Source organism: Schistocerca piceifrons, chromosome 4 (genome assembly GCF_021461385.2).
Source record: "Schistocerca piceifrons isolate TAMUIC-IGC-003096 chromosome 4, iqSchPice1.1, whole genome shotgun sequence".
NCBI classification, from domain to species: domain Eukaryota; kingdom Metazoa; phylum Arthropoda; class Insecta; order Orthoptera; family Acrididae; genus Schistocerca; species Schistocerca piceifrons.
In genome coordinates this window covers 401532691-401542045 of record NC_060141.1, presented here as the reverse complement: position 1 = coordinate 401542045, position 9355 = coordinate 401532691, and the positions used below count along the sequence as shown (strand labels likewise).

The 9355-nt window shown below is 45.5% G+C and overlaps 1 pseudogene; it reads right to left on the bottom strand.

The window, feature by feature from the left end:
- Positions 1 to 6218: 6218 nt before the first annotated feature.
- Positions 6219 to 6336, bottom strand: LOC124796867 (annotated as a pseudogene).
- Positions 6337 to 9355: the final 3019 nt, after the last annotated feature.

The window sequence follows — 9355 nt, the reverse complement described above, 5'->3', positions numbered from 1 at the left end:
ATTACCCTCCTGAACCCACCGATTCCATATTCAGCTAACAGCCATTGGATCTCGTCCAACGCGAGCAGCAATGTCGCGATACGATAAACCGCAAAAAGGCTAGAATCCGACCTCTATCAAAGTCGGAAACGTGATGGTACGCATTTCTCCTCTTTACACGAAGCATCACAACAACGTTTCACCAGGCAACGCCGGTCAACTGCTGTTTGTGTATGAGAAATCGGTTGGAAACTTTCCTCATGTCAGCACGTTGTAGGTGTCGCCACCGGTGCCAACCTTGTGTGAATGCTATGAAAAGGTAATCATTTGCATATCACAGCATCTTCTTCCTGTCGGTTCAATTTCGCGTCTGTAGCACGTCACCTTCGTGGTGTAGCTATTTTACTTACATGGAAGAGCATCCACAACATAATAAAAACATTACGATCAGATTTCGAATGAGCCCGCAGCAGTACGAGTGCAAAAGAAAAACTGAGGATATTCAAGAGAGGACAAGGCGCACTCGTTACAAAAAGTGGTGTTTGCACGTTGCAAAGTTGCTCGATATATACACAACAAAAAAAGTTTTGTATCACCCTCGTTCCCAAAACTCCTGAAGATAGACGTTGACTGTGGATATTGTATCACAGATACAGCCCCTTTGGCTGTTCAGAGATGTCATTGAACGCGCCCAAAAATGTAAACAACCATGCATAGCAGCGCCTATTAGACGGAGGGGGTCCGACAGCCGATCAGTTCCAGTCATTCCACGACGAAAGAGGTACACAGTTCGCGTTGTCTGTAGTTCAACTATCCTTAGACGGTCAATCCCACGGTTCGATCGCGTCCGCATTGTTACTTTGTGTCAGGAAGGGCTCTCAACAAGGGAAGCGTCCAGGCGTCTCGGAGTGAATCAAAGCGATGTTGTTCAGACATTGGGAGATACAGTGAGACAGGAACTGTCGATGACATGCCTCGCTCAGGCTGCCCGAGGGCTACAATTGCGATGCATGACCGCTACCTACGGATTATGGCTCGAAGGAGCCTTGAAAGCAATGCCACCATGTTGAATAATCCTTTTCGTGCAGCCACAGGAGGTCGTGTTACGACTCAAACTGTGCGCAATAGGCTGCATGATGCGCAACTTCACTCCCGACGTCCATGGCGAGGTCCATCTTTGCAACCACGACACCATACAGCGCGGTACAGATGGGCCCAACAACATGCCGAATGGACCTCTCAGGATTGGCATTACGTTCTCTTGACCGATGAGTGTCGCATATGCCTTCAACCAGACAATCGTTGGAGACGTGTTTGGAGGCAACCCAGTCAGGCTGAACGCCTTAGACATACTGTCCAGCGAGTGCAGCAAGGTGGAGGTTCCCTGCTGTTTTGGGAAGGCATTATGTGGGGTCGACGTACGCCGCTGGTGATCATGGAAGGCGCCATAACGGCTGTACGATGCCATCCTCCCACCGATAGTGCAACCATATAGGCAACATATTGGCGAGGCATTCGTCTTCATGGACGACAATTCGCGCCCCCATCGTGCTCATCTTGTGAATGACTTCCTTCAGGATAACGACATCTCTCGACTAGAGGGGCCAGCATGTTCTCCAGACATGAACCGTATCGAACATGCCTGGGATAGATTGAAAAGGGCCATTTACGGACGACGTGACCCACCAATCACTCTGAGAGATCTACGCCGAATCGCCTTTGAGGAGTGGAACAATCTGGACCAACAGTGCCTTGATGAACTTGTGGATAGTATGCCACAGCGAATACAGACATGAATGAATACAAGAGGACGAGCTACTGGGTATTAGAGGTACCAGTGTGTACAGCAATCTGGACCACCACCTCTGAAGTCTCGCTGTATGGTGGTACAAAATGCAATGTGTGGCTTTCATGAGCAATAAAAAGAGCGGAAATGATGTTTATGTTGGTCTCTATTCCAATTTCCTGTACAGGTTCGGGAACTCTCAGAACTGAGGTGATACAATTTTTTTTTATTTGTGTAATTTACAAGATGTGCGTGATAGTGACCTATTACGTTATGTACATCAAATTGCGCGCGACATAGATCACAGTGATTTCATGGATAGAAGTGGATAGTTGTATAACTTCAAATAGACTACAGGATTGGAAGACGTAATATAACGAATTTTTAGGCAAAACATACTCGTTTTGAACAAATTATCCCTCCAGAAAAGTGCGTGACATTGCAATTCATACCACCTATAACCACTGGACAAATTCAGCTTCTGGATGCTGTTTTTTCCGAGACTATACAACATATTGTAGCACTATATGCAGCTACGCCTTAAAGGAGAGCCAATTGCACGATAAGCTCTACGACAGACAGTTTCGCATTCGGTTCATGCCATCATATTCCATCAGTCCTCATGATTTCGTTACACCAATATGATTCTATAAGCTTTCCTTAATAGTGGATACCTAGCTTAACGTCTCGCATGGTTTGTAACACCCAAAGATCTCGCATTAGATCTTGATAGTGCGGATCTTTGTGATCACTCTGACGCGCTATTTTTCATTCGGTGTTCATGGTGCAAGTTAACGATTTGTTTTCAATATTTTTTGGATGTCGACGATGTCCATTTTGTGAAGTACGATACATATATCCCATAGAAGATTGATCTCTGCACTTCCCGGACCTCATTTTCTGTCGCCCTCTTGATGCACATGGTGAGTCTGCGAATATTTTTCCTGTCATTGCTTTTAACAAAACACTTTCATATGAGCCTTACTAGAGACGGAACTTGAGACCCCGCACTCATGGGGTTCCTTGTTAAGTCGCAGTAATACTACCACGAGCTTCATAGTAGCCCATGTGTCATCGTAATCCAATGACGACAATGAAAAATTTGTGTCAGGCCGGGTCTCTAAACCGGAATTGCCGGTTTAAGCGAGCGGTCGCCTTAACCGCTTTGGTTATTCGTGCACGACACAAGGCAACACCCAGACCTGCACTACGTAATTCCTATACAGACGGAGAGTCGCTGTCTGGAATCGGCGGATAAATACGATAATGCTGTACCTTTGTCGTTAAGAACTACGACGCAAAGTTCCTTCGGGCATGAACTCACGTCTTAACAACACGGCCTCTGCAAGATGGTATTTAAACGCCGATACCAGCAGCGACTTTTAATTGAAATGTCGTCCCCTGTACAGGAATTAAATAATATGTGTACGAGAACAGGTTGTGGAGCAGGAACGATGACACATGAAAGTTTGCGTCTGACTGCGAGTCGTGCTCAGATCGCCAAAGAAGTTAAGGCGATCCCATGCGTACAGCTGGAGATCCGGGTTCGAATACAGGTTCGGCACAAATTTTCATTGTCGCATTCCATTATACAGCTGATGGTCGTCAGTATTCGCAACTGCGAATACATTTAATGTATTTCAAGACGGCTGTAATCACCACAGTGTCCGTTCCTTCGGACATGCATCGTACTTCTTGACAAAACATGCACTGCAGTTTCATAAACATTTCTCCCTCTTACACACATCTTACTAAATAAGGACGATAGTAAAATTAGAGGAATTCGGACCCGTGCGCAGGAGTGTTGACTGTTTTCAGACCAAACCGTATTGGTTAATACAACCACACTGTCTGAGTAAATGTATCCGGATACCCCTGTGTACTGAGGAAGTGTCCACTAAATGTCAAGAGAGGCGGACCTGTCACCACAAAAAGAGGCGGGGTGTACTGTGTTGTCAGTAGAGAAGCTCTAAAAGCAGAATAGGTCGGTCAAGATAGTTAAGGGACTTCGAATGTGGGTCATTCATTAGATATCAAGTGTGTAACAATTCCATCAGGGGCATTTCAGACTTTCTAAATCTGCCCAATTGATTCTGAACTGAAAAAGGAAAGGGAAGACAACAGATAAATCAAGACCAGGAAGACCTCTTGTTCTGGCAGAGAGGCCTGTCTACCGTAGCGAACAGTGGGTGTAAAAAATCACATTAAATCCGCGGAGTAGGCGCTTCAGTCCGGAACCGCGCTGCTGCTACGGTCGCAGGTTCGAATCCTGCCTCGGGCATGGATGTGTGTGATGTCCTTAGGTTAGTTAGGTTTAAGTAGTTCTAAGTCTAGGGGACTGATGACCTCAAATGTTAAATCTCATAGTGCTTACAGCCATTTGAATTTGAAATCAGCGGAAATAATCACTCGTGACTTCCAAGGTGCTACCAGTAGTCCAGCTACGACGATTATTGTGAGTGGAGAATTAAAAAGAATGGGCTACAATGGTAGAGCAGCTCCGACACTGGTAAGCGACCCTTAAGATTTCGTCAAGAGAGACACCACTGGATAGTGAATGACTGCAAACGTGTGCCTTGGAATGATTAATCACACTGCCAGTCCGGCGGGACTGTCTGGGTTTGGCGAATGCCTGGTGAACGTTACCTGCCGTCTTGTGTAGTGCCAATAGTGAAGTGCAGAGGCGCTTGTGTTGCAGTATGGGAGTGTTTTTCGTGGTTAGGGTTTGATCCCTTCGTTACGCTTAAGAGAAATCTAAATGCGGAAGTATCTGAACACATTTTACAGCGCTGAGTCCTGTATAGAGTAGAGAAGCAATTCGGAGATTACGATTGATTGGCCGGCCAGAGTGGCCGAGCGGTTAAAGACGCTACAGTCTGGAACCGCACGACCGCTACGGTCGCGGTTCGAATCCTGCCTCGGGCATGGATGTATGTGATGTCCTTAGGTTAGTTAGGTTTAAGTAGTTCTAAGTTCTAGGGGACTTATGACCACAGCAGTTGAGTCCCATAGTGCTCAGAGCCATTTGAACCATTTTTGAACGATTGATTGTATAACACGACAATGCACCCTGTCATAAAGCTGCACCTGTGAGGCATTGGTCTGTGGATAATATTACTCCAATGAACTGACCTGTCCGAAGTACTTCTCTGAACCCAATGGAACACCATTGGGATGAGTCAGAACGTCGATTTAGCTCCAGATCCCAGCGTCTAACATCACTACCTTCTCTTGTTTCGGCTCTTGAGGAAGAATAGGCTGCCACTCCCCCAGAGACCTGATCAGAGGTTTCCTCAGCAGAGTGCAAGTCGCCACAAAGGCCAACAGCGGACACACCCGACAGTTCGATATATTATGATTATGACGGACGATGAAAATAAATCTGAGAATTAGAGTTGCTACTTTTGAGGCATGGTGCTGAGTGCGCCTTCTATAGATCTCATGGTCGGCAAAATTTATCAACAAAAATAATGCTGCTAGACATTAAAATTGATATATTGAGAAGGATAGCACAGACTAAATTTTCTAAATTTTGCTCATTGTGCATATACAGTATAGTAGGAATAGTACACGACTAAAGTCGTAAGTTATTTCGGAATATACAGGGTGCGGTCTGTAGTACACAGAGATGGTACTTCAGGCAGCAAAAGTAGTTCTAACACGGCTGAGCATCGCGTGGAACTGATCTAGGATGAGAGATACGCTATGTCAGAGTTCGTCAGTCGTAATGCCTGGCCAGTAGCGTCGTTCTGTGTCTGGGCTACTCATGTCGAGATGTTTTCAGTGGATGAAAGATTTGGAGAACGTACTGACGAGGGCAACAGTCGGACACGTTCTGTATCGAGATAGATCAGGACAGCGCTGGCAACATGCGATCTTACGTTACCTTGTTGAAAGGTAATGTCAAGGAGATCTTGAAAATAGACCTAACACGTCGGAAATGGAATCCTGCAGTTCAGGTTACCGGCCATGGGAGCCAGAGGTAAATGTGTTGTGTATCCAGAGGTACCCCATACTATCACGCCAGGTACATCTACATCAGCATGACTACTCTGCAGTTCACACTTAAGTGGCTGGCAGAAAGTTCATCGAAACACCTTCAGACTGTTTCTCTATCGTTCAAGTCCTGAACACCGTACGGGGAAAACGAACACTTAAATCTTTCCGTGCGAGCTCTGACTTCTCATATTTTATTACGTTGACCATTTCTGCCTATCTTGGCGTGTGTCAACAAAATACAGGAGAACTATGTAAACTCGTAAACGTAAACTCAGTCCACAGGCCCTGGCGGACCCAACGGAACCGACTGGCCGCCGTGTCATCCTCAGCCCACAGGCGTCACCGGATGCGGATGTGGAGAAGCCTGTGGTCAGCACACCGCTCTCCCGAGACCGAAGCCGCTACTTCTCAATCAACCTCAGTTTTGACTCACAAGTGCTGAGTGCACCCCGCTTGCCAACAGCGCTCGGCAGACCGGATGGTCACCCATCCAAGTGCTAGCCCAGCCCGACAGCGCTTAGCTTCGGTGATCTGATGGGTACCGGTGTTACCACTGCTGCAAGGCCGTTGGCGCAGGAGTACTATAAATGTATGAAATGTATAAATAGTTGCGAATACGAACAACCATCAGTTGTATAAGGGAATGAATACTGTAAATTTGTGCTGGACCAGTAATCGAACCTGAATTTCCCATTTTACGCGAGCGGTCGCTTTAAGCGCTTTGCCTACCCTGCATGACTCGCGGCCACAACCAGACTTCCATATGTCGTCGTTCCTGCGCCACAGCTGCGAGTACATTTCACGTGTTTCATAACGGTTGTAGTCGCCGCAGTGCATGTTCCTTCAGACATGCATGGATGTCCGAAGGAACATTGCATCATTCTTTTTAACAACACAGACACTGCAGTATCGTATTTAGCCTCGTATAGCTAGCAGCGAATTTCAATTAAAATGTCATTCACTGTCGGAGAATTTAATAACGTATGTATGAGAACAGGTTGTGACGCAAGACAGACGACATATGAAGTTTTGGCTCTGGCTCTGAGTCGTGCACGGATAGCTGAAGCCATTAAAGCGGCCGCTCGCGTAAAATGGGAAATCCGGATTTGAGTATCGATCCGCCACAATTTTCACTGTCGTCATTCCCTAATACAGGTGATGGTTGTTCGTCTTCACAAATGGAATACATTTTATGTACTTCATAACGGCTGTAGTCACCGCAGTGCCTCTTCCTTTAGACATGCAACAGGCACTGCAATATCGTACTACAAATGATTCATTTATTTTCAAAGCTCTTTGTTTTCTAAAGTATTACATATACAAACATGATTGACTCAGACGCAAACTCACCGAGTTTGAATTGCGCCCACCAGTTTTCGTTACGAGTGTAAAGCCCTGACATGATGATGACAAAGCATGAAAAGGGTTTTCGTTTGTTGGAGTATGCAACATGTATATCTGTTAGTGGAAAGTACATTGGGAAGGAATTAAGAAGAAGAATCGCCATGAGAATAGAGAATTGTGCGTTGTTATCGACAATTTAGGGACAATGGTTGTCTCTGTAAACAGAAAAGTAGCAGTCGATCATGTGTGCCAGATGCAACTGTGAGAGGATGAGGGGTAGTTTCGTAAGCAGTCCAAAAAATTTAACACTCCACGCAAGCCACGAACTCGGAATACCGCAGCAAACTTTGTGCTAGTACCTGCCACGGCGGTTACTTTTCAAACCGTACCGTCTGCAGCTCGTGCAACAATTAAAATCAGGTGATTATGACCGGAGCTTTCAGTTTTTGATCACCGTGCAGGAAGTACTTGAGGATAAACATGTCGTCTCCAAGTTAATATTCAGCGACGGACCAACCTTCCATTATGTTAATCGTCATAATATGAGAGTGTGGGGCACTGAAAATGCTCATGAAATTGTGGCGCATGAACGAGATTGGCCCAAGCTTAAAGTTTTCTGTGTAATGTCACAGACGAAGCGGTATGGGCCGTTTTTCTTCTGTGAGAAGGAAGTGACGGGTACCTCTCACCTTAATATTTTACAGGCATAGTTGTTTCCACAGCTGACTGCTGATACCGAAAATTTCATCTTCCGACTAGACACGGCACGCTTCGTTGGAACACTGACGTTCGTCGCACCTGAACGACGAAATCTCCGCATCGATGGATTTGGCGCACTGGTGAAGATGATGTAGCTCTGTTCCCTTGGCCCCCCAGGTTGCCTAACCCAACGCCTTGTCACTTTTTTTTTGTAGGTACATTAACAGCTATGTTTACGTAGTTTCACTAACAATAACACTGGAATAGTTCAGAGAACGCATCAACGCAGCAGTGATAAACATTGACGGGATGTTGCTACATATGGTATGGAACTCACTTGACTACCATCTGGACCCGTGTCATGTGACCACGGAGGTACTCGTAGAACATTCGTAGAGCGCAAAACTGGTGAGTTCAGAGATCTATTTCTACATCAATCATGTATTTACATGTAATATTCCGGAAAATATAAATCTCTGGAAACGAATGAGTCATTAACAGTAGCCCTGAATGTTCAATTAAGTAAGAGTCAAATAACTCTTTGCACTGCCTTGGTCCTTGTAAGGATCTTTTAATAGCAGACTACGTTCCTTCAATGCTGTCTGTATGTGCTCCTGTATTTGGATCCTTGATATGAAGGCTATGGTTTCCGGAGAGGTACTGGAATTTTTTATCTTTTAAGCCTTTATTTGAACTGGAACAATCGGACACTACGATTGTCCCAGGTAATCTTTCCTATGTTCAAAACGCAGATGGCGGTAATGCCGCCTAATTTGTGCGTATCTAAACACGTCGGGCACTTCATGACAATCTGACGTTTGTTGCAGTTTTCTGTGGTGCAGCGCTTCGCTCCAGGTCTGAAGAATTGTATTTAGACTGGTTAATTATGAGTTAATTTATTCAACCATGCTCGGATTTCTTACAACTAGAGCGTCGATTCTTTGACGGTCTTGGCTGCAGATCTCTGGATCTGAGTAGTGGGGTGGAGAATTGAGGGTTCCCCTTGTTGAGCCATGGGTGCACTCCTCAAAGGAAGCAACTATTCGGGTAGCAGAGTATTTGTAGAACGTGCGTTGAGTGCCCGTTAGGCTAGGCAGTGCACAGTAAAAACAATTCAACTGTCACAACTGTAATAGTAAAATGTCGAATTATTCGTAACAAAGTTCCTGAACTTACTGCCCTCCAGGGAACTTGTCACGATAAATTTTTTCTCGGAATCGAAAGGTCGCTGAAACCCGAAGAGTAAAGCTCTGAAATATTTAGCAAGGCATGGAATGTGTATCGAAAAGACAGGTTGGATGTCTTAGAAGGGGGTGGGGCGCGGGGGGGGGGGGGGGAGGGAGTGTTCATTCCAGTGGACAAAAATATTGTGTCTATCGGCCAGCCTATTTCGCCTTTACAGTTTCAGAATCATCCAAAGAACATCTACACTCAGTCACGCAGATACCAGATCATGCAGTAGAAGCTGAAGTGACTTTAACCTTCCGAGTATAAACTGGGACGTCTATGGATTCATTGCGGATGGTACGGAAAAATAGTTTTGTGAAG